Here is a 23,449-nt window from a genome sequence, read left to right on the forward strand (position 1 = left end):
ATCAACCTATTTAAGTGATCTCCACCCATGCCAATATTTCCAGAACCCTTCTAGAAGCTGTGCAGAGTTGGCCAAAGGGGGGGTGGGGGGAATCAACCGTGGTAGTCAGACCAGTGAAGGATTTATAGCTACGTGCAGGATTGGGATCCCTTGAGGCTGAGGGTTCCCAAGTTATTAGTATAAATTGCTAATGGAGAAACAGGAGTATAAAAAAATGAATTGCCATCATTCAATGGGTGATGAAGCCCAGTGCTGAGGCATCACCATCATAATCTTTTCCTGGATTGTTCCCAATTTGTCTGGTTGTGAGGTGGATCAGTCCAGAAGCATTATCATCTTCATTTGTATCACCATAATTTTTAATCATATTTTCCCTTATTGTCCCCTGATCATTTTCTGTGATCATTATTACTATCTTCACCTTTTCTTCCTGCCTGACCTAGAGTGGGGATTGTTGGGGAGTGGGGCACACACTGCAAAGACAGAAACATATTCTCATATACCCCTGATTTTTACACAGACATATTTATTGAGGTGAGTGGATAGCCCCCCACAAGGGCCCCCCACATCATAAATCTTCCACTGAGCTAGGCTAATAGAGGGTTCCCACGTGACCAGCAAAACATATAGGATAGGAGGGTAGAGCTACAAAGTTCTGAAAGGGGTCAGGTTGGGGTGGGCTGGACTTAAATGAGTAGTGGCCTGGCACCATGTCAGCCAATGTGCCAATGTAATGTGTGCCCACATAGCACACCAATGCTTCACTTTCTACGGGATTGGACACAATGTTTCCTTCCAGCCCATTTGCCTAACCGGGTGCAAGGGAAGGGATATTAAGACAGGAATACACTGGCCTGCTAGAAACCATACCAAGATGCCATTAGGAGCATGAAAGTCTAGAAGGAGAGAGGCAGAGGCAGAATGTCCCCCTACCATCTACAATTAAGTTATTGCATTTCTTGAGTAATAGGAAATGTCTTTCTTGGCTCTCAAGAGAAGTCTCAGTATTATCACAATGATAATTGTGGATTTCCAAACAGCAAGTCATGGCTCCTTATTTGAAAGATAAGCTTCCATGTAACTTTGATTTTGTACCAGAAAAAAAGGATTTTCACCAAAGAAAACATGATTTTATCAAGTTTTCAATTGGACATTTCTACTAGCTGGCTTAGTACTCAAAGAGTACTCAAAGGTATAAAGAAACTATTCAGTACTTCCTGAGTAATAAGTTATGCATTTCCACTGCTGTTGTAATGCTGCTTACAGAAAGATATGTGAAGACAACAACAGAAGGGATCATTTCCTAATCCGGCCAAGGAGGCTTTTATATCGGGGGGGGGGCACAAACCCATTATTAACACCATAAACATATCCATCACATTGACACGCAACCCCCCAAAACTCATTTGGATACATTCTTGGAATACTTGCTAAGGCAATGGCATTTAAATTGCCTCTGACATATTTAAAGGTAGGCTTTGGTGGGGGTATAGATAGCAAAAACCTTTTCTTTGGTATGCAACAGCAATCAAGAATTTGCACTTGCTATAAAGCATGTCAGAATAATGGATGGCATTCTCAGTAAAGAAAATTAATTTAAACAGGTAGAAATTCATATCCTTCTTCAGTTGAAAAAAATGCAAATATACTACTTATTTATTATCTGCATGAATTAATACAGGGAGAATGCAATCCTATACAGACTTACATGAGAGTAAGTGTTATTTAATAATATCACTTACCTCTAAGTAATCATGGATAGGATCAGCTTGCAAGTATTGGGGAACCTTGCTTTCTACATTTTCTGTTCCAGCCTAGTGATAACATTGAACAAATCAGCTTCTCCAAAATTGCCTTCAAATGATTTCTCAGCTATATCACATCCGACATATTTGTGGCAATCTGATATGGTTAATGAGCACAACTATTCTTTCTACATAAATATGTCATCTCAGGAAAATTGTTATATTTGGACACAAGGATTTGCCTTCCCTTTTTAACTATTCAGGTGCTTTGTTTCTTACGTATTGGCTTCCAATAGTTTGGAATATAATATGTTAATAAGAATTCTCTTCTCTTTATTGGCACCAATAAATGATAGGATCTGTAAGGCTAATTTGATTTCTATTTCTTAATTTCTTGGTATTATTAAAAAATATTATGTGGCGTGTTTCCCCCCACATTCCCTTTTTTAAAGATAATGCACAATATTAAAAAATCTACAGACATTCTGAGGATCAGAAATACACCAGACATCTCAGAGGGTAGAAATATAAAGGGTGATTGGTTGGGATGGGAATTTGTCTACCTTAACTCATTTCCTAATAGCCAGCAGCAAAAATCTAAACCTTTTAAAAAAAGAAGAAGAAAGGATATGAATTCACACCTCAACAGGTGAAACAGATGTATTCAACTTCTTTTCACCATGGCTACACAAATATAGCAATTGGTAAATCCATAGAACAGGCACCCCCAAACTCGGCACTCCAGATGTTTTGGGACTACAACTCCCATCATCCCTGACCACTGGTCCTGTTAGCTAGGGATGATGGGAGTTGTAGTCCCAAAACATCTGGAGGGCCAAGTTTGGGGATTCCTGTCATAGAAGTTGTAAAGAGCATTGTGCATTCAACTTGAAGAGCCTCTGAATCTTCCCTTTGATCAGAAACCCTGACCATGTAGGTTTCCTGAATGTGGAGACGATTCTAAACATATTCAGTTGAACATGAGAAGAATCACCCTTCAGACCTTCCCACTCAAGGCACAAAGGTTGGAGATGGAACCAGCAGGTTTGGACATGTTTAGGGCAATAGTGGGATCCATGGCCTGGCTCCTTCTCTCTGTGTTATTTGAACACATGTTGGGAATAATATCCACTCTGTGCATTGGCTTGGTGACTTGCTCTGACTTGTTTCGGTTGCAGTCAAAGTATGTTCCTTCTTGCATCCTATGTACTTTTCACCAGTGGTACTGTAAAAGCACAAATAAAAATGAGCACAAAACTAAGAATCAAAATGTGTTCCCTTGGACCAGACTTCTCCAACCTGGTACCCTCCAGATGCTGTGGGATTCCAACTCCTGTCATGTTTGACCATTGGCCATGATGACTAGAAGCGATGGGAGTTGGAATCCAACAATATCTGGAGGACCACAAGTCCCCCATTCCCTGCTGTATAGTTTTATATATGGTGCCCATTATCTTCAGGTTAGGTAAGGTTCACATAGTTGTTGTTGCTTACATATGTATCCCTGGGGTGGTGAAATCTTCTAAATGCCCAAATCTTTGGCTCACATGTTCATATAAAGGGCTAGACTGTGTACCTGTGTGCCTATGTCATTCAGCACTTCGGCGACTGGAGGTGACAGTTCTCCTTCCAATGATAAAGCAACAAGAAAAAGAAAACATGTCTCTAGTTATTGTAAGTGATATGCAGATTATCATGCACTTCACTGTATTGTAGACTGCCATGTCATAGTTTAAGTACTGAAAACCTGGTGCACAAGTCAGTGTAATTTGATCTAACTGAACTGGAATTACCCACAATGTATGCTAAAGTGACAACCCCTAGTCTATTTGAAGCTTTGAAATCACTTTCATCACACATCACTGGAAATCTCTCAGAAGGACAAACATAGTAAACAGAGGGATTTTCTAGCCTGCCTCAACAGGAAGGAAAAAATATGTATTTTCTGTCTTTATACGCTGAGCTGTTTGAGCAATGAAAGAAGTGTGCATTGTCTGTTAAGCCATTATCTATAGAATTCAGGCTTCACAGAGATGTTGGTTGCTAACAGGGTTATATTCAGCTCCTTGACAGAGCTCTTATGCAGACCTGCAGCAAGGTTTCACATAGACGGAGGGAAAACAGAGGCTGGTGGGGAATTCTGGGGCTAGGCTGCTCTTAAGAAAACAGTTCACAGTTATTTCACTAGGCCCAAAGGCAACACAGTATGAGACAAATTAAAATTCCACGACAGGAAACCAAAAGGAATTGAAAGTTTGAAGCATGGTCACAGGAACAAGGGAGCACAGCGAGTCTGGGAGCCTTATACTTCATCAGACCATTGTTTCCTCTAGCTCAGTATAGCCTAGATTCTTCACTAACTGGCAATGGTTCTCCAGGATTCCAGCGTTAAGTATAATTGTTTAATTTACACTGAAATGGAGAATGCCTATGTGCATTGCTGAAAGGGTTTAACTGGAAGATTCCATTGAAGATAAAGAAAAGCAAGAAGAGCTCTCTGAGCTCTTTGATGGGTTGATAATTAACTGTTGTTCTCTGGTAGCTCTGACAAGGTGTTTCACCTTAGATCACATGGGAGGCTATTGAATTGCAAATTCGCCATCTTGGAAGGGTGATAATGGAGCTCACTCCAGGAACACACAGCCTCAGACTGGAATGGAGGCTGGAATGGGGGAAGGGGAGAGAGTTTTGATCTCAATCCTGTTTAAAATTATTTCTAAGATGATGCTGAGCCTAGGCTTGGATAAGCATATGTTGTATGGAATTATTTGGATGTGGGTCTCGGCAATCTTTCATTCCAAAAGGAGTCAGTTTTTATGCATCCAGTTGCTTCAAGCTGCACAATACAGTGGTACCTCGGGTTACTAACTTAATTTGTTCCAGAGGTCCATTCTTAATAATAATAATAATAATAAATTTTATTTATAACCCGCCCTCCCCAGCCGAAGCCGGGCTCAGGGCGGCTAACAACACTAAAATAGTGCAACATTATAAAAACATTATAAATTATAAATTAATTAAAATCAAAATTGATGGCAACCATAACTAAAGTTTTGTAAAGATTGCCAAAGGAGGGAGCCAGGCTGCGCCCTGACCAAAGGCATGGTGGAACAGCTCTGTCTTGCAGGCCCTGCAGAAAGATGTCAAGTCCTGCAGGGCCCTTGTCTCTTAACCCAAAACCGTTCTCAATCTGAGGAGCGCTTTCACTAATGGGGCCTCCTGCTGCCGCCGAGTGATTTCCATTCTCATCCTGTGACAAAGTTCTCAACCTTAGGTACTACTTCCGGGTTAGCGGAGTTTGTAACCCAAAGTGTTTGTAACCCGAAGCGTTTATAACCTGAGTTACCACTGTATTAATATCTGCAATATCCAGGAAGAGGTCTCTCCTAGTCCCACATGGAGATACCAGGGATTGAATCCGGGACCTTTTACATGCTACATCTCTACCAGAAAGGGTGGACAGAAGGGCAAAACAACAATGTAATTATCTGGCTATGAAAGAATGAGTATCTAGACTACTCTGAGCTTGTTTCCACAATCACCCATAATGAAATAACAAGAACACTTTAATCTTGCAGGTATATTCAAGGGGAAATCCAAGCTGAGTCAACAGCTCCTGAGTCTTTCTTGCATATGGGAGCTTTTTCGAAAGGGATCCCAAAGCCTTGTAGCTATCAGTGAGCAGCATTTTTTAAAAGTTTATGAGCTAGTATTGCACAGAACCTGGAGTACAGTATTAAAGTCTAAAAGCCAGGCCAGATTGCAACAGCATAAAGAAGAATAAGGTCAGGACCAACGCATATAATGCAGATTCTGCCACCACAACCACCAGGGTTATGGCCTGAAACTACAGTCAATTGCATACCCTTGTGGGGGCTTAGTGATACTGAACTTCATGCCTCTGAAACAGAAAAGGGAACGGGAACAAGAAAAGGAAAAAAAGGCAGTAGAATTTTCTTTTGACACCAGCTTTCAAATCCTCTAATCCGGCCCTAACCATTCCATATGTAAATCGCAGATTCTCCCTGTCAGTTTAAATCATGTTGAAAACATTTGTGTGGGTGGGTGGTTGCAAATGTCAAATAAGTATGCCTTCCCCCATCTGTTTGCACAAGCACATTGCATGATCTGAATCACTTGAACAGCAGATAATTTATGAAAGACAATTTGTAAATAAAAATAGCTTTATTGTTGCAGATTTCCAGCAATTTCTCCCTATGCAAATATTTATATCTAGGATATGATTTAAATCCCCTCAAGAGGATGGATGATCAGAACCAGAGAAAAATGCTATAGGCAAAGGAAGAGTTATCAGAATATGGAGAATTCAGCATTTAGCAGAAGGCTAACGCAGTGCCTCTATTCATCTAGGCTGTGCTTCACGCTGTCTGGTGACATGCATTATTTATTTCCCCCAATTGCAGCAATATAATGTTTTTATGGCATGTTATAGTTCAGAACCTGTATACTATTCTCCCCATTGCAAAAAATAATTGCAACTCAAGGTGTTATTTCTTCTAACACAGGCACACTGCTTTCTACGGGAGTTAATACATGTCAGTTTTATATTGTTCTTCTTTCCTTGTTGCTTGAAATGTATCAGGTAGATATCCCCCTGAGTGCCAAAGGAAGGTAAACCATGGCCCACCTCCAGTTAATCACATTCTTGGGCATTAAAGCAAAACAAACAAACAAACAAAACTTTAAACTCTTTTATGCCAGGTCTACTGCAGAACACAGTAGAAAAGACAGCACATTTTGCTGTCAATTTATCAGTCAACAGTATTTCAAATCATTTTTCAGGCTGCCCTGAATGCATCTTCATACCTTGAAAGATAGATTGAGAAACTGATTTCTGAAATGTCATTTTATCTCCTTTAAAACTACCAGCAGGGGCAACTCAGACAGCAGATTATAACCACTAAAAGGCAGCAACTCTTTCATTGTTTGGTTTATTATTTTACCACTTAATGATTTTTTAGTCACAGGAAATTAAATGTCTTTGTCCATCTCTAGGTCTTTGTTGCATCTCTTTATCAGGAGACAAATTCTATACCACTGAATCAAAGATATTGAAAGCAACCCAACTACAGCAAAAGTTAAGTCAAAATTTAGTGAATTTTCCAAATTTACAGAGCAAAATGCAAACACTATTTGCTTGTCAAGCTTCAATTCAAAATTTGAATGAATTAAACTTCTTAGCACATCTTGGTTGTTGTTGTTTATTTCACAAACTTCAAATCCAAATGCTTTCTGTTTATTTACTCTCTGTACCACTCTTCATACAAATATATATATCAAAGAAAACATAAAATGAAAACATGGAGTTAACAAATGTAATTAACCCCCTGTCCCAATATACTCAACAGTGCAACATTAGTAGAAACCAATCACACTACCATATCACAGAATAATAGAATTGTATAGCTGGAAGAGACCCTGTGGGTCATCTAGACCAACCTCCTGCAATGCAGGAATCTCAGCTAAAGCATCCATAACAGATGGCCATCCAAGCTCAGCTTGAAAGCCCACAAGAAAGGAGAGTCCACCGCCTTCCAAGGGAGTCTGTTCCACTGTCAAACACCTCATAAAGTTCTTTCTGGTGTTTAGTTGGAATCTCCTTTCTTATAACTTGAAGCCTTTGGGTTGCGTCCTACCCTCCAAACCAATAAGACTGCAGAAAATCAACGAATGACATGGCCAAAGATCTCTTGGAGACCCAAAGACCAGGAAAGGCAAATTTTAGCTATCAATTGTCAAATACAAATTACTGTATAATGTCAAGTGTCATTAGATACTAGATATAATTGCAAGCTATCTATCAAAGGCTATAAGATGAAACAGGCCATCACATATCTGCTGATGTTCCTATGCAATGTGTAGCAGCAAGAGAATATTGGGAGTGTTTTAGGACAAACTTGCTACTTTGGGGGGGGGGCAGGCAGAAGGACCACACAGAAGGAGAATTCTATTCCCAGAAGGTATCTTTCCTTGACCAGAAGAAGTCATTCCATGAACACCAGTCTTCTTCAGAAGATTATTCTCTCACAGGGGAAAAACACTGGATATCCAAGCAACTGTCAAATTGCAACAAGCCATTGGAAGGCTTTGTGTGAACTAACCAAGCACAGCAGAGCAAGTCTCGGGAATCTTTATGGCATGTAAAAGTTCTTTGACAGGCATGTATCCTTGTAATATATACCACTGAATATAGCTTTCAGTTAACACTAGTGACAGTTGACATTGCATGTCAACTGTTATATACTACCAGATGTCTCTGGCAGTATATCAAACTTTATACAATGAGAACCAAACCATAGCCCTTCTTCAAAACTTGCACTTATTCAAATTTTGCAATGCAGTTCTCCAACCAATGTTTACAAAAATGCATTCATTGGGGGAAAATGTGCATAAAAATGAATATATTAGTAGGGGGAAATACAAAAGTGAATAATATTAGGAGAAATTGCTTGCAAAAAAAGGTGTGCATTACTCTAAACTGCATACAAAATGTGCTGCTTAGGAGAAATATTTCATGAATTTTTTTTAATGTTTCTTTTGCAGAAATGTGGAGTACTAAATTGAAACTGAAAAAAAGAGAATCCAAGCAAACAAAAATTTTCAGAACCTTCCATTCCTAGTATTGACTTGAAATTTCTTTTATATTATAATTTTGGTGCTCAAAAGAACGAGCGGCACAGAATCGCTGACTAAAGCCTGACCCTGCTTCTGTATTCACACAGAGATGGTTTCCCTACCTGCCGCCCTCATGTCATTACGGCATGCCTAAACTGGCATATGGCGTGGGAGCTGACTTTATAGCTGACTTTCCTCCTCGACAGCTACCTCCTGGCTCTTCTCTTCAAATCTGGTCATCTGATCATCCCTCTGCCCTGTGTGAATGTACCAAACCATATGGCCCATAATTAACAATTCAAATCTATAGCTGCTCCATTAAAATAAAGGACTGAACTTTTCTGCAAACTTTTCAGTTGAGACAAAAATCTTCACTTTGAAAGGTCTCATAACTACAAAGTGTATCCTACATATAATGTAAATCTAGTTCTTCCTTAATACAGCCAAATTACTTAGATTACCAAGAGGCAATAAGCCCAACTGCACAGTTACAGTGACAACTTGGCCATCTGAGACAGAAAAGGAAATGCAGACTTAAGAAGCATAATGTAGGCACTTTCATTTTTATTTTAAAAAAAGAAGTTTAAATGAAAAGCTCAAACTTCATATATTTATCTGGGGAACCAACACTTTACCTCCTCGTTTGTATTATAGATGTGAAACAGTAATATTAAACTTAGAAAGATACTATGTGTAGTGGAACAGTGTTAAGGTTTTAGATAATATTGCTTTGTAGTACAACAAACTCTGCATTTCAAAGCAGAGTCTTGGTCTGCCACTGGCAAAACAGTGATCAAACACATCCCAGTTTTGATCTATGTTAGTTGTACAGGATTACATTTTTGGACATAGTATACACTATAGGAAATCTGTGAAAGAAGCTTTGGGAGTAGCAGGTTGACTGTTTCCTACTTTGTATTTTAGCTTGTTACACTGTCCCAAAGACCCAAGTGTGTATCCTTTAAAGTTTATAGATTAATGATGTTGAAACTTCCCCTCCCTTTCCTCTAATGTGTGCACACCTATCTAATTATTTTGCAATGGTTGGGCATGACCCAGTGAAAGTAAATGATGCTCTAGGCCCCATTTATTTTAATGGAGGAATTAGGCACCTGTTTAAATGTTCTCCTATTAAAATCAAGGGTACCTCTGTTAAAGCATATTTTTAATGTTGTTAATCTAAAGGGAAAACAATGGGACAATGTGTCCCAATTACTGTAAGGTTAAGAGTAATCTCACTTCATTTTTTTTTTTTTTATTTGTCAATTGCCCTTCATCAAGAGATTTCAGGACAGTGTACAAAAGTGCAAAACTAATTTGCACACTACTTACAGTTTAAAACCAGTATACAAACCAGTAAATAATCCTAATCCTAATAAAATATAAATAGACAAAAAATAATTAAAACCTGAATGACTACAATCAGGGCTGGTTCTAATGTTAGACAGAGTGAGGCAGATGCCTCAGGCAACAGATACAGGGACTTGGGTCCCAGACATTTATGGCTCTGGGGATGCAAATCTTTCTGTATGGGGATTTTGTAAATTAATAGTTTAGAAGAAGAGGAGGATGGAATTCAGTGGGGAGGAATCGGTTTAGGAGATTACTAGTTGTAATCACATGCATCTCATATTTCATTTTATTGTATATTTTGTAAAGAAATTGTCCAACTGGAAATGGTGTGTATGTTTTCACCATTTCTCAGATAAACACTCTGTTTATTGCTAACCCTGGGTAATTGCCAGTGATACCCATGCTTAAAGAGTCTGAAGACCTACTCCGTCCCTCCGCCTACACAGTGCGGTTAGCACAGCAAGCCTGTGACAAACCCTTTTACAAAGTCAGTTTTATGTTTAACTTCCACATCAACCGAAATGACAGTGCACAAATTTCACCCTGTTTTAAAGGCATCATTATGTGCACATGTTTGTCAAAAGAAAAAGGGGAAGAAAACACAGCCTCGGAGCTTGGAAGCATGTGAAATTACTGTTTTGAGCGATACACTGAAACCCAACTTCATTAAACACTGACTGCTGCTGTGACTACTGGGGAGTGAGACTTGAATGGATTCATAATAAAAGCAATTTTATGTGGATGTGAAGAAAACTGGGAATTATTAAGTGAACAGTAATGAACACCTTGCCATCGGAAGATGGATGATAAGAAACTGTAGTCAATACCCCATTAGCAAGTCCATTATAACCTTGGAATAGAAACATACTTTATTGCAGAAGGCTAACACAATTGTAAGTGAACTTTAACAGCTGAATAAATGTGTGTGGTAATGTATGGTTACAGGAGTTAAATGAGTCTCACTCTTATTCCTGCTGCAAACAAAAAAAAAATAGTTAAGTCATTATCGGGCACATTATCAAACCCTTCATTACTGCAACTTGTACAGTTGTAGTTAATGTCATGTTGGTGCTTCCATTACAAATTCCCGTTTTTAAGTTGCTCAGTAGAAATTCTGCATTCTGCAATTCATCTCTAGAACATGGTTAAAAAATGATTTCCAGTAATTAATGGTTTTTTTTTCAGGAAAATGTCATAGTAAATTGAAAATTGCAACTACTGGGTCACACATGGCTGCTGGACCTTAATTGACTCACTAGGAACATAAGAATTGTCTATGCTGGATCAGACAAAGGCTGCAATACTATACACATTTACCTAGGAGTTAGCCCCACTGAATATAGCGGGGCTTGTTTCTGAGTAAGCATGCAAAATTTTCCACTGTAAGATGTGATCTAGTTCATCAGCTTTCTTCCATCATCACTGGCCAACCACATGGCACTTGGGAAGCTCATAAACAAAGCAAAACAGAGATTGACATCTCTTGCTGCTTTCCCCCAAATTATCAGAGGGATAATGTGTCTGAATATAGAGGTCACATAGCTGTCGCTTGATATGACTCTGTGTTATGAATTTGTCTAACCTTTTAAAAGCCACTGGAGCTAAAGGCTATTACCACCTCTTGTGGTTATTAATTCCAAATGTTATGTTACATGATAGCACTTTATTGTGTGAGTCATGAACTTGCTACTAACTAATGTCATTGACTATAGTGTTACAGGCTAGAAGCATTTCTCTTTATTTCATCACTCCACAGCCACTAGCCATCCTATTGGCTATAGCGTTTCATTTATTCATTCATTTCATAAAATTTATACCACTTGATTGTGGAAAAAAGGCTCAAAGTGGTTTACAAAAAAGATAAAACAAGAAAGGTATCACTAAAAATTTACAACCATAATTTAAAACATACTGAAAGTTAAAACCACAATAGAACAGACCAAAATAAATTAAAACTCATGCATACTTTCTAAACATCTGGGTAGGCCTGTCTACATAAGAATGTCTTCTGATAATAAAAGTGTGCTCACAAGCCGTCTGATCTACACTTCTTTTTGTGTTGAGTTTCTAGGCACAGGTCTATGATTTCCAGGTTCATGTCTGACCATTTTTTTTCCTTCTGTCACTTTCTCTAGATAAACCCACATTTTATCACTTAATCAGAGCAAATGGCAATCGGGTTTTCTGTCTTCCAACAACCTGCGACCACTCGACCCTCCTGCATCTACTGCCAGAGCTGGTAGTTTAGAATGCCCAGCCCCGGATAATATTTAAAGTCTAACTTTAAAGGACTTTTGCACTGGAATGGACTTTTAATCACTGTCATGAAACAGCTATAGTCTACTTTTAATTTAACATTCAGTGTGTACACAACACACATATACACACGCACATATTTGAAAAATCAGAACTGGCTTTTCGGGGAAGAAAGGAAAGTACTAAATGCAGGGATGAAAGGGAAGAGATATTTGAAACATTTTGAAAAATAAATCTGTGCTCTGCCCCTTTTGTTCCTGTTAAGTGTTCTTACCCATCCTAAGTGATAGGATTGCTGCTGGTTAATATATCAACCATCTGAAAATAAAATAAAGAATATTGAAAAGAAAATCTGTTAATTATGTTATTTGACTGAACACAGAATTGAGATAAAATAATACTTACAAGCTTATGTATTGTGGGGGTGGATTTAGGGCTGGGAGAGTGACGCAAACACACTGGGCGCTGAGCCAAGGTGCTGGGCTTTCAGAAGGAGGCATGAAGCACTGACAAAGTCCAAGAGTCCTCCTGTCTTCTTCCCTAGCATTTTTCTTATCCGCCTTTGAGAAGGCAGTGCCTCCTTGCTAAAGTCAGGTGCCTTGGTTGCAGCACAAGAGCTGGGAGGGGGTGGAATTTTGGCCTTGCACAGGGTGCTATTAGTACCCAAGTCCACCACTATGGTCACTGCACAGTCAAAGCCACCGCACAGGGGCAAGTTAAAATGAGCAGAATAGGCTTCCCTCTCAATTTGTTCCATTGTCATTTTTCCCCCCAGAAGAAGCAAGCAATGGCAATTTGCCAGGCATCTGCTTGGCAGCAGCATTCCCACAGCACGCCAAGGCCATGGAAGTCAGCCCTGTGCACACTATGCCCTGAGAAGAACAGTGCCTGCCTGACAGCATCAACAATTCACCCACAGCAAAGGGAAGAAGTGGCAAGAAGTGGCAAGAGGTCATTCTGTTGCCTGTGCAACATGGGTGCTTCTTCCATTCTGAGGAGCTTGGGCGTCTCGCAAAATAAGGGAGAGGGGTGGGGTGGCTGTCAGTCCTGCAGCCAACTGTTTCAGAGCCCAGAAGGTGGAGGACATAGAGAATTCCTTTCTCGAGAAATGCAAGGCTGGACACAGAGCAGAGAGCAGAGAGAAGAAAGAAGACTGCCCTCTGCATCTGACCCCCAGCTGACAATACAATTTTTAGTATCCTGCTATGCTGTAAAGAGAAGGGCCATAGTAAAATGCCCTCTGAATTGATTATGAACAATAGAATAAGGAGAGTTGAACAATGCTGTCACCAGGGGTGGACTTTGGTAATACAGTGCCCTGAGCGAGGACAAAAGTTGGTGCCCTCCCCAATCTCACCTTCCATTCTGCACATGCTCTCAAAATGTGCTATGTCATAGTCTTGTGCCCCCTTGGCTCAGCACACTGGGGAGGGGGACTGCCTGCACCGCCCCCTATCCAGCACTGCTATCACTAAAGGCAAATTGCACACACTTTTTGAAATTCAGGGCTGGCACTGTCTGGGGATATGACTAAATGTATGTAGCACCTTTAACTGGCTCCACAGGAAAGACATAATTAGCACCTTTTTCGAATGTAAATTAAAAAAAAATCAATCAACACTTAACTTGGAGATTTACCAGTAACATGCAGTACAGAAATATTTGTAAATCCTTATTCAAGTGTTATAGGTCCCAAAATCTTGCAAGTGACATCCGACTGCTACTAGTCAACAATTTTCCATGGAAATAAGAGTCTCATAGTCATCAAAAAGTAGCCATGATGCCTATGTACTGCCTCCACTGTCAGAGGCAATATGTCTCTGAATACCAGTTTCTGGCAAGCACAAGGAAGAGAATGCTCCTTCACTGAGCACCTGCTTGCAAGCTTGTCATGGGCATCTGCCTGGCCATTGTGAAAACAGGATGGTGCATTTGTTGGGCCTTTGGCCTGATCCCGATGGACTCTTCTTCAAATATATCTAAAAAATGGATTTTAAAAAAAATCTATCAGAGTTTTAGAAGGGTGGCTTAGCAACAATGATAGTGCAGTGAAGCCCCATCACTAGTGCTGCCCTCCATAAACTGGTCTAGACATTTTAAAGCTACCTAAGACGTATTCACATCTTGTAGCATGTAATTCTGTAAGTTAATTATGTGTTGTGTAAAAAAAAGCATCTTCTTATTTGTGTGTCCTACCAAGACTAGTGTCAATCAGTTTGACCGGCTGATCCCGAGTTCTATGAGAGGGTGCTGTGAAATAATAACACACAAAAAAGCAAAAAGGCCCATGTTAGCTTCCCGGAGCTCCTTGGATGAGGATCTGGACAGAAGTACGATAAAAATAGTGTGAAAAATTAGACTATATTCTGTTTTGACACTACAGTATAATTCATAACACAAATAGAAAAGATTGCAATCAGACCAGTCAAGATGGAAGTAGCTCTTTCTGAAAAAAATGTGGTTGCAAGGGAACAAGGTTTTTCAATTATAAATTTCATAATCCAAAATGTGGTTTTTTTTCCATTTCAAAAGTGGTAGGATATTATAAGTGCATAGTCAAGTTGAGTGGGATCAATTCCAATCTGTTACCTCCGAGGATGTGGACAGGCTGCTTGGACAAGTGAAACCAACCACCTGTCTCCTGGATCCTTGCCCATCCTGGCTTATAAAAGCTAGCCGGGGAGGACTGGGCGATGGGCTTCGTGGGGTGGTGAATGCTTCCCTCCGTGAGGGAGCCTTCCCAGACCCGCTAAAAGAGGCGGTTATTAAACTGCTTCTTAAAAAACCATCTTTAGATGCGGCCACGATGGCCAACTATTGTCCAGTCTCAAATCTTCCATTCTTGGGCAAGGTGATTGAGCGAGTGGTTGCTGAACAACTCCAGGCACGCCCGGAAGAAGCGGACCATTTGGATCCCTTCCAGTCAGGATTCAGGCCTCATCATGGGACTGAAACTGCCTTGGTCACACTGGTTGATGATCTCCGGCGGGCTAGGGACAAAGGTGAGAGCTGTTTCCTAGTTCTGCTGGATCTCTCAGCGGCGTTTGATACCATCGACCATAACATCCTTCTGGACCGTCTTGAGGGGTTGGGAGCTGGGGGCACTGTCATACAGTGGTTCCGCTCCTTCCTCCTGGGCCGTGTTCAGAAAGTGTGGGGGGGTGAGTGTTCAGACCCCTGGGCTCTCACTTGTGGGGTGCCTCAGGGTTCTGTCCTCTCCCCCATGCTTTTCAACATTTACATGCAGCCGCTGGGAGAGATCATCAGGAGGTTTGGGCTGGGTGTTCATCAGTATGCGGATGATACCCAGCTCTACCTCTCTTTTAAATCAGAACCAGTGAAGGCGGTGAAGGTCCTGTGTGAGTGTCTGGAGGCGGTTGGAGGATGGATGGCAGCTAACAGATTGAGGTTGAATCCTGACAAGACAAAAGTACTGTTTTGGGGGGACAGGAGGTGGGCAGGTGTGGAGGATTCCCTGGTCCTGAATGGGGTAACTGTGCCCCTGAAGGACCAGGTGCGCAGCCTGGGAGTCATTTTGGACTCACAGCTGTCCATGGAGGCACAGGTCAAATCTGTGTCCAGGGCAGCTGTTTACCAGCTCCATCTGGTACGTAGGCTGAGACCCTATCTGCCTGCGGACTGTCTCGCCAGAGTGGTGCATGCTCTGGTTATCTCCCGCTTGGACTACTGCAATGCGCTCTACGTGGGGCTACCTTTGAAGGTGACTCGGAAACTACAACTAATCCAGAATGCGGCAGCTAGACTGGTGACTGGGGGCGGCCGCCGAGACCGTATAACACCGGTCTTGAAAGACCTACATTGGCTCCCAGTACGTTTCCAAGCACAATTCAAAGTGTTGGTGCTGACCTTTAAAGCCCTAAATGGCCTCGGTCCAGTATACCTGAAGGAGCGTCTCCACCCCCATCGTTCTGCCCGGACGCTGAGGTCCAGCGCTGAGGGCCTTCTGGCAGTTCCCTCATTGCGAGAAGCAAAGCTACAGGGAACCAGGCAGAGGGCCTTCTCGGTAGTGGCGCCCGCCCTGTGGAACGCCCTTCCAGCAGATGTCAAAGCGATAAACAACTACCTGACATTCAGAAGACATCTTAAGGCAGCCCTGTTCAGGGAAGTTTTTAACTTGGTTTCTATGGAAGCCGCCCAGAGTGGCTGGGGAGGCCCAGCCAGATGGGCGGGGTATAAATAACAAATTATTATTATTATTATTATTATTGCTATTTGCCACCTCTTCAGAACACAGCTTTTCAGAATGAAAAATTTAAACAGCTGCACAATTTAAGCCAAGTCTATAGCCCACTATTTCGCTTAATACAGTAGGTGCATTTCCATGCTCTGGTTTTGCCAGAAACAGCTTTCGTCATGCTGGCCACATGGCCCCAAAAAACTGTCTGCGGACAAACGTCGGCTCCCTTGGCCAGTAAAGCAAGATGAGCACCGCAACCCCAGAGTCATTCGCGACTGGAAGTAACTGTCAGGGGTCCTTTACCTTTACCTTTTTATAGCTTGATTTATTTTTCATTTCCATGAGACTTTCATGTCTCATACACACTTCCCCATTTAACTCAATGTGACTTGTTTCTTTGGTTAATAAACTAAACTAAAAGTGAAAAACTAACACACTGCTGCTGTTAGCTGGATGGTGTATCAGTTCTTCTCCATCAGACTCCCCTGGGAGGGCGGCACCTCCACCATAGTGGAACCCCTGCTGTACCTGGACAAGGGGAGAGGGATAGTGTCCAGTTCTAGTGCTGGCAATAACAGACAGAGAGCCCAAAAAAGGGTGGGGCACTGGTGGATACAAAGCTCTGCACATCTCCCCAAGGACTTTTATTATTTGTCTGCTTGATTATGCTAACCTGTAGCTGGTGTAGCAAAAGAGCGGATACTCTTTTGCTACACCAGCAGACAGTGGCGTAGCGTGGGTTGTCAGCACCCGGGGCAAGGCAAGTAATTTGCGCCCCCTAACCCGTGGATTTTAGCACTCGAGTGCGAGCGCGCCCTCGGATTTTTTCGGTAACACTTGACTTTATAGAATCATAGAATCGTAGAGTCGGAAGGGACCCGATGGTCATCTAGTCCAACCCCCTGTGGTGATGATGATGATGATGATACATTTTATTTATACCCCGCCCTCCCCAGCCAGAGCCGGGCTCAGGGCGGCTAACACCGGTAAAATTACAATAGAAACATAATGGGGGAGGGACCAATTTAAAATACAGGTTAAAATGCAATTTGAAAAGCAGCCTCATTTTAAAAGTAGCCCACAAATCAAAACTGTAAGGGCAGGGAAGACATAAGGGTCCCACTGAGTCCAAACCAAAGGCCAGGTGGAACAGCTCTGTCTTGCAGGCCCTGAGGAAAGATGCAGGACCACGCAGCTGTCCCGTGCGGGGATCGAACCTGCAACCTTGACATCCCTATTTCCATAGGGTTCGGGTTTCCGAGTGGCTAGCGAAACCAAGCTGGATGGGGAGGGGAAGCCACAAACATGAGTCTGACCAAACTGCGGGAAGCAGTGGAAGACAGGAGTGCCTGGCGTGCTCTGGTCCAGGGGGTCACGAAGAGTCAGACACGACTAAATGACTAAACAACAACAACAACAACAACAACAATAATAATAATGTATGAAGTTACATTGAAAGACCTACATTGGCTCCCTGTACGTTTCTGAGCACAATTCAAAGTGTTGGTGTTGACCTTTAAAGCCCTAAACGGCCTCGGCCCAGTAGACCTGAAGGAGCGTCTCCACCCCCATCATTCTGCCCGGACACTGAGGTCCAGCGCCGAGGGCCTTCTGGCGGTTCCCTCCCTGCAAGAAGTGAGGTTACAGGGAAGCAGGCAGAGGGCCTTCTTGGTAGTGGCGCCTTCCCTGTGGAACACCCTCCCACCAGATGTCAAAGAGAAGAACAACTACCAGACTTTTAGAAGACATCCGAAGGCAGCCCTGTTTAGGGAAGCTTTTAATGTTTGACGTATTAATATTTTTTTGGAAGCCGCCCAGAGTGGCTGGGGAAGCCCAGCCAGATGGGCAGGGTATAAATAATTTATTTTTATTTTTATTAGACACCCCCAAGCCAAGGAGATAAGTAACTCTACAACTTCAGAAGTCATCTGAAGGGAAGTTTTTTTAAATGTTTCATGTTTTATTATATTTTTATCCAAGGTGACTGGGGCAGCCCAGTCAGATGGGAAGGGTATAAATAAAAAAAATATTACTATTATTATTATTATGGAATAGGGCGTCTCAATTTTCTTTGATGAAATGTTGCAAGGTATTCCGATTAATGCTTTTTATAGGATATTGGACACGGTGCGAGTTTATGGCTGCCAAGTATTGGACTGAAAGGAAGAGCAGCCGGCGTCAGGGAACTGCTGGAGGATGGAGCTTGCAAGTGTTAGAATGCAAAACGTGGACAGGTTCAGGCACGCAAGAAGGTGGGGGAAAGGGGAGCCCGGATGGCTCAGTTTAAGAGCACGGCGCTGATAAGGCCAAGGTTGCAGGTTCGATCCCTTGTAGGGGGGCAGCGGCGTATTACTGCATTGCAGTGGGTGGGACTAGATGACCCTCGGCTCCCTTCCAGCTCGACAGATTCTATGAAAGCGCATGGAGCGTGGAAGTTGCATTGCAAGTAGTACGCAAGGGGGGGGCGCAAGGGTTGCAGAGAGAGAGGGGGGAGGGAGGGGGGAACTGGCCCTCCGCTGGACAACTGACCCGGCCGGGCTCTGTTTCCCAGGGAAGCAGGAAGTTGCAATCCAAAGTTGCAGAAGCGCCCTGCTCCTTCTTCCGCGGAGGGAAACGCTCCTGCGGAGGCGAGAGGCAGCGAGGAGGCGACGAGGTGAGGCTTTTGTGAGGCAGGGAGAGGAAAGACGGGGGAGGGAACCCAAGGAGGATTTGCACGAGAGGGAATGAAGGGGAAACGCGCCTCCCACGCGGAGCACTTTTCCCCGGGAAATGCACGGGGTGGGGTCGTGGCTGATCCGTGCTGCGCGCTCGCGTCGTACGGCCCAAAGTGCTGCAGGATCACCAATGCAAGACCCCCTTTTAAAACCTCCCCCTCCCCCAGCTCTGGAAAAAAGGGGGAAGGGGATGGCGTCGGCGTCAGGGTGCGGAGGCTGCACGTGCCCGGCCAGGCGTCGGTGGCGGCGTCAGCGCTGCTGCAGCGGCTGCTCCTCCTGCGAGCAGTGAGTGGAGCGCAGCCGCAGCGGCGGCGGGGGGCGCGCGCGCTAGGGCGCAAGGCTGGTGGCGGCGGCGGCGGCGGCGGGGAGCCCGGCTGAGGAAGGAACTTGTCCCTTCCCTCTGGACTCGCGCCCCCCGCAGATGTTGCGCCCGGTGCGGCTGGCACCCCTGGCACCCCCCACGCTACGCCACTGCCAGCAGATACTCTCACCTTCTGCCCTCGCTGGTAGAGGCTAGCAAGTGACTCTGTTTAGGACACGGGAAAGCTCACCTGGCCCGGACACGGAAAGGATTGACAGATTGATAGTTCTTTCTCAGTTCTGTGGGTGGTGGTGCATGGCCATTCTTAGTTGGTGGAGCGATTTGTCTGGTTAATTCCAATAACGAACGAGACTCTGGCATACTAACTAGTTATGCGACCCCCAAGTGGAAGCTTTTAATTGCTGAAGAACTACTGTATTGCTGGAAGCCGCCCAGAGTGGCTGGGGAAACCCAGCCAGATGGGCGGGGTATAATTATTATTATTATTATTATTATTATTATTATTAAATTCTTATTATTATTCTCTGTAAATGCTTAAGTGGTGCTACAGGGAACAAGATAAGGAATCACTTCATAAGTTTTGCACCTCAGTAATCCACCTGTCTCTGTATCCCAGTCAAAATTGTGATAGTTAGATTTGTTTTCATTTATAATACAGCACATGGCAAAAAAGGGGATCTGATCAAATAGCTTTTACTCAGCATTTGTAGACTGTTGCCATCAGCTAAAAAGAGAAGGAAATAATGCCAGAGGGAGGGATGTTGCTGTCGTGCGAGTATCAAATGGATGGGAAATGGGCCAAGGTTTGGGTCTGCTTTATGAATTCCATTACTGTCCGTTCTGAAAGACTTGTTTTACTGATTATAGAGTCTGGGTTATATGTAATCATAGGCTGTGTACACATTACCATTTATTCTGGCTCTAGTGTGCTCCCACCGCTGGGTTTTGAATCAGTGTATACACAATGCTACCCCCAATGCAGTACTTGCCTGTAGTTTCTTTGAGGCATTTCTCCTCAAGCCTGCCTCAACTAAACTGAAGCCAAATTCACTTCACGGATGAGCTGAGGTGTGTACACTTGAGATTGTTGCGTCTGTGCAGATTACAGCACATGTGCAGATGATAGCTTCATGAACAGGAGTTGCTGAGGTTACAGGGCCAAGGGAAACCAAGCAGGTCATGTGCAAGCACCCCCCCCCCCCCAGTGTGTTCAACAATGTGCAAATGTGACCTGAAACACAGCAAAGGGAAATGGCCTCACTGCATTTTAAGACACTAGTGCATACATAGTTATAGTGACTGCTCTGGTGTTAATTGCTTTATTCTCTTCACAGTGATGGGTGATTGAATGAAACTGATTAAAGAGGAGAAAATAAAGCAAATGAACATGAGAGAGAGAGAGAGAGAGAGAGAGAGAGAGAGAGAGAGAGAGACTCTAGAACTCACATTAGCTTTTCTCCATTGTGTGTGTGATACCTATTTATAGTACAAGTAGCACAGAATTTAGGAAATGCCGTAAAAGCAAGTGAATTACAGCACCATGGCTTATATGTTTACTTGAAAGTAATTCCCACTGTTTTCAACAGGACTTACTCCCAAGTAAATGTGTCTAGGTGTGTGCTGTGAAACTGTTCTTTAACATTTGATCCTTATTGATCCAAGAATATTGAAAAATGCAGCACTACTGCAGCTATACACAATGGGAATAGGCAGGTCTCTCGCATATCACAGGTGAAAGCACATTCAGTGTAGCACTATTCAGGTGTCCACCCTCAGGTTACAACCCCATGATTGTATATATGTTTAAGGAAAGATGATTGGGAATAAAAGCATTGAGTGTGGCTGGGAGTGACCAGCAGGATTGAGAAGTGTTACCTCCCTACTGCTCTCAGGAAATTCCATAGCTCTGAAGCTCTTCCAGCTTCAAAGGCAGGGAAAACACAGGGGTAGTGGCTGATTATTAAAGGAGTAGCTCTGAGTTGAAAGCACTTACTTGTTTGTTATGGCATCTTAGTAGAAATCAATATTGTACTAATGAACACATTAAGTCCCATCTCCTATTTCAACTTGGATTCCCTCCTTTAGGTAGATGAGAAATCAAGTAGATTGGTGTTTATGTTACATACACCCGTACTAGTAGGGAGAGGAGGAGGTTTGGTTTGTTTGGCCCATTTTTTTTACAGCAGATTGACCTGACATGATGCTCCTGAACTTGCTTGTGGATCAGAACACAACTCCCATTCAGATTATACCCTTCTCCCAGTTTTGCAATGCATTTTCAGTGTGCAAAAGGTTAGCTCAAAAATACCATCACATCTTGCATAAAAGATGTATACATAATGCAAATTTTACTGGTGAAAGCATCGACAAGTGTGCATTCTACATAAGAAGTACACACAAAAATGTGTATACAAAAACGTGTACACAAAAAATGTTTACAAAAGGTGCATGATGGGACGGGACAGATGGGACGGGATAGAATGGGATGAATTGAAAAGCAATGTCACACAACAGATGGAGCCGCGTGGAATGGATGTATGATTGAGTACCAGTGACCCAAACTGGATGGAATCAGCTGTTCAGCCTGCCCCTGCACATCATTTACATTCAATAATTTAACAGAACCTATTACCTTTACCTATGTTGGATCTGCTTAAGCCTGTGTCTCTGAAAGACATTTAATTACATATATTCTGCAGTACAGCCGCCATCCTGCATCTCGGGTTCTATTAAACTTTACTTTGCCAGACAAGAAAATGTGAAAGGGGACAATCCAGATCAATGCTGTTATCTGGGAGGCATTGCTGAAATAGATTTTAAATCCTTTGATTCAATTGCCTGCTGAGTTTGTGATTAGAGGAGGACTATCTTTTTGACTAATTGAAGGCTGTTAACTTGGCAGTCTTTGTAAAACTGGAGCATCCATCTATAATGCATATACTAAAAAGATAGTATGTAAGCACTGGTAACTTAATGAAGAAGTTTCAAGAAGAGAAAAATATACATATGGATCTGAACACTTCTAAAAACTGAACTGTATGATGCAATGGAGGGTTAGGGCATTTGACTAAATTTGTGGGACTGATTCTCATCTTTGATAGCTGTTTCTGGTTTCTCTTTTTTTTAAAAAAAGAGAGAAAGAGAGAGAGATAAGAAAGTTGAGGTACCGGTATATTCCACATCACCCATATGTTTATATGTGGCCCATACCTTACCTATAGGCAACACATGGGCACTGCTAAAACTAATATGCTAGAAATTAATCAAGGAAATAGGTTACGCATAAATCCATTCTCATTTGCCTTTCATCAATATTTTCCCTTTATGTGTGGTTCTTTTGATCAGAGCACTGGGTGACACACTGATATGCTTCTGTTGAAACAGCCAAATACCATTACTGTACTCTGTGGGATAACCAGCTTCATATAACCAACATGCTTAAGTCTAATTAATGCATGAAGGGGTTAATGCCATAGAGTAAGCTGTCCTGCCAGGCTTAGCTAGGTCACTCCCCTTCACCTTGGGAGGAAGCTAATCAAGCCTATTATTCAACCTCCAGTCTACTGAGGAAGCTAAATGTGTGAGGAGGTCTAAGCTGTTTGCTCCAATAATACCAACAATTTAGAAACTTTGACCACTTTGAAACTAAACTAAGTTTTACAGGCTGTGCAACCTTTCTGACTGATGTATGAACCTAACTTTTTGAGAGTTTGTAAGTAAACCAATTTTTAACTAACCATATTTACCTTTTCCTATGCTGGGAGAGAGCAAATTTTTGGAACTCACAAGGGCATATTTTTAAAATCCAACAGCCTATATTTCCACACTTTACTTTGCTGCATGTTTTGTGATTTTATATCTCTGCTGGGGTTCTCTCACCAAAGAGTACTTGCCCCAAACCTGGACCTTGGTATCCAGAAAGTCTCCTTTTAATATACCTATTATTAATTTGCCACCAACATACTCCAGTATCCTTTTCCAAACTGCTGCTTTTCCCAAGGCAGCCAATTTGGCACATAATGTTTATCTCAGAAATGCAACCCCACATTTAGCTATTTTCTAATATATTATACTCAGGACCTTTTGACTTTTCTGCAGTCAAACTATGCACACTTTCTTACTTATTTGTCTCATCTCCTTTGAGTTACCTGCAGATTTTCTTAGTGAAGGTTTCCTATCATCATTATAAACATCCTTCTTCTTCTTCTTCTTCCTCTTCTTTTAA

The 23,449-nt window shown here is 42.4% G+C and overlaps 1 protein-coding gene across 2 annotated transcripts in view; it reads right to left on the reverse strand.

Moving 5' to 3' along the window:
• Nucleotides 1-23,449, reverse strand: part of LOC308485760 (uncharacterized protein) — a 233,316-nt gene that overhangs the window by 48,474 nt on the left and 161,393 nt on the right. For both annotated transcript variants that reach the window (XR_013990699.1, XR_013990700.1), the window contains one exon: nt 8,504-8,638. The gene's annotated coding sequence lies outside the window, so the exon portion shown is untranslated. The remainder of the gene's footprint in view (nt 1-8,503; nt 8,639-23,449) is intronic.

The sequence above is a fragment of the Podarcis pityusensis genome (genome assembly GCF_964106645.2).
Source record: "Podarcis pityusensis genome assembly, chromosome: 9".
Classification (NCBI taxonomy): domain Eukaryota; kingdom Metazoa; phylum Chordata; class Lepidosauria; order Squamata; family Lacertidae; genus Podarcis; species Podarcis pityusensis.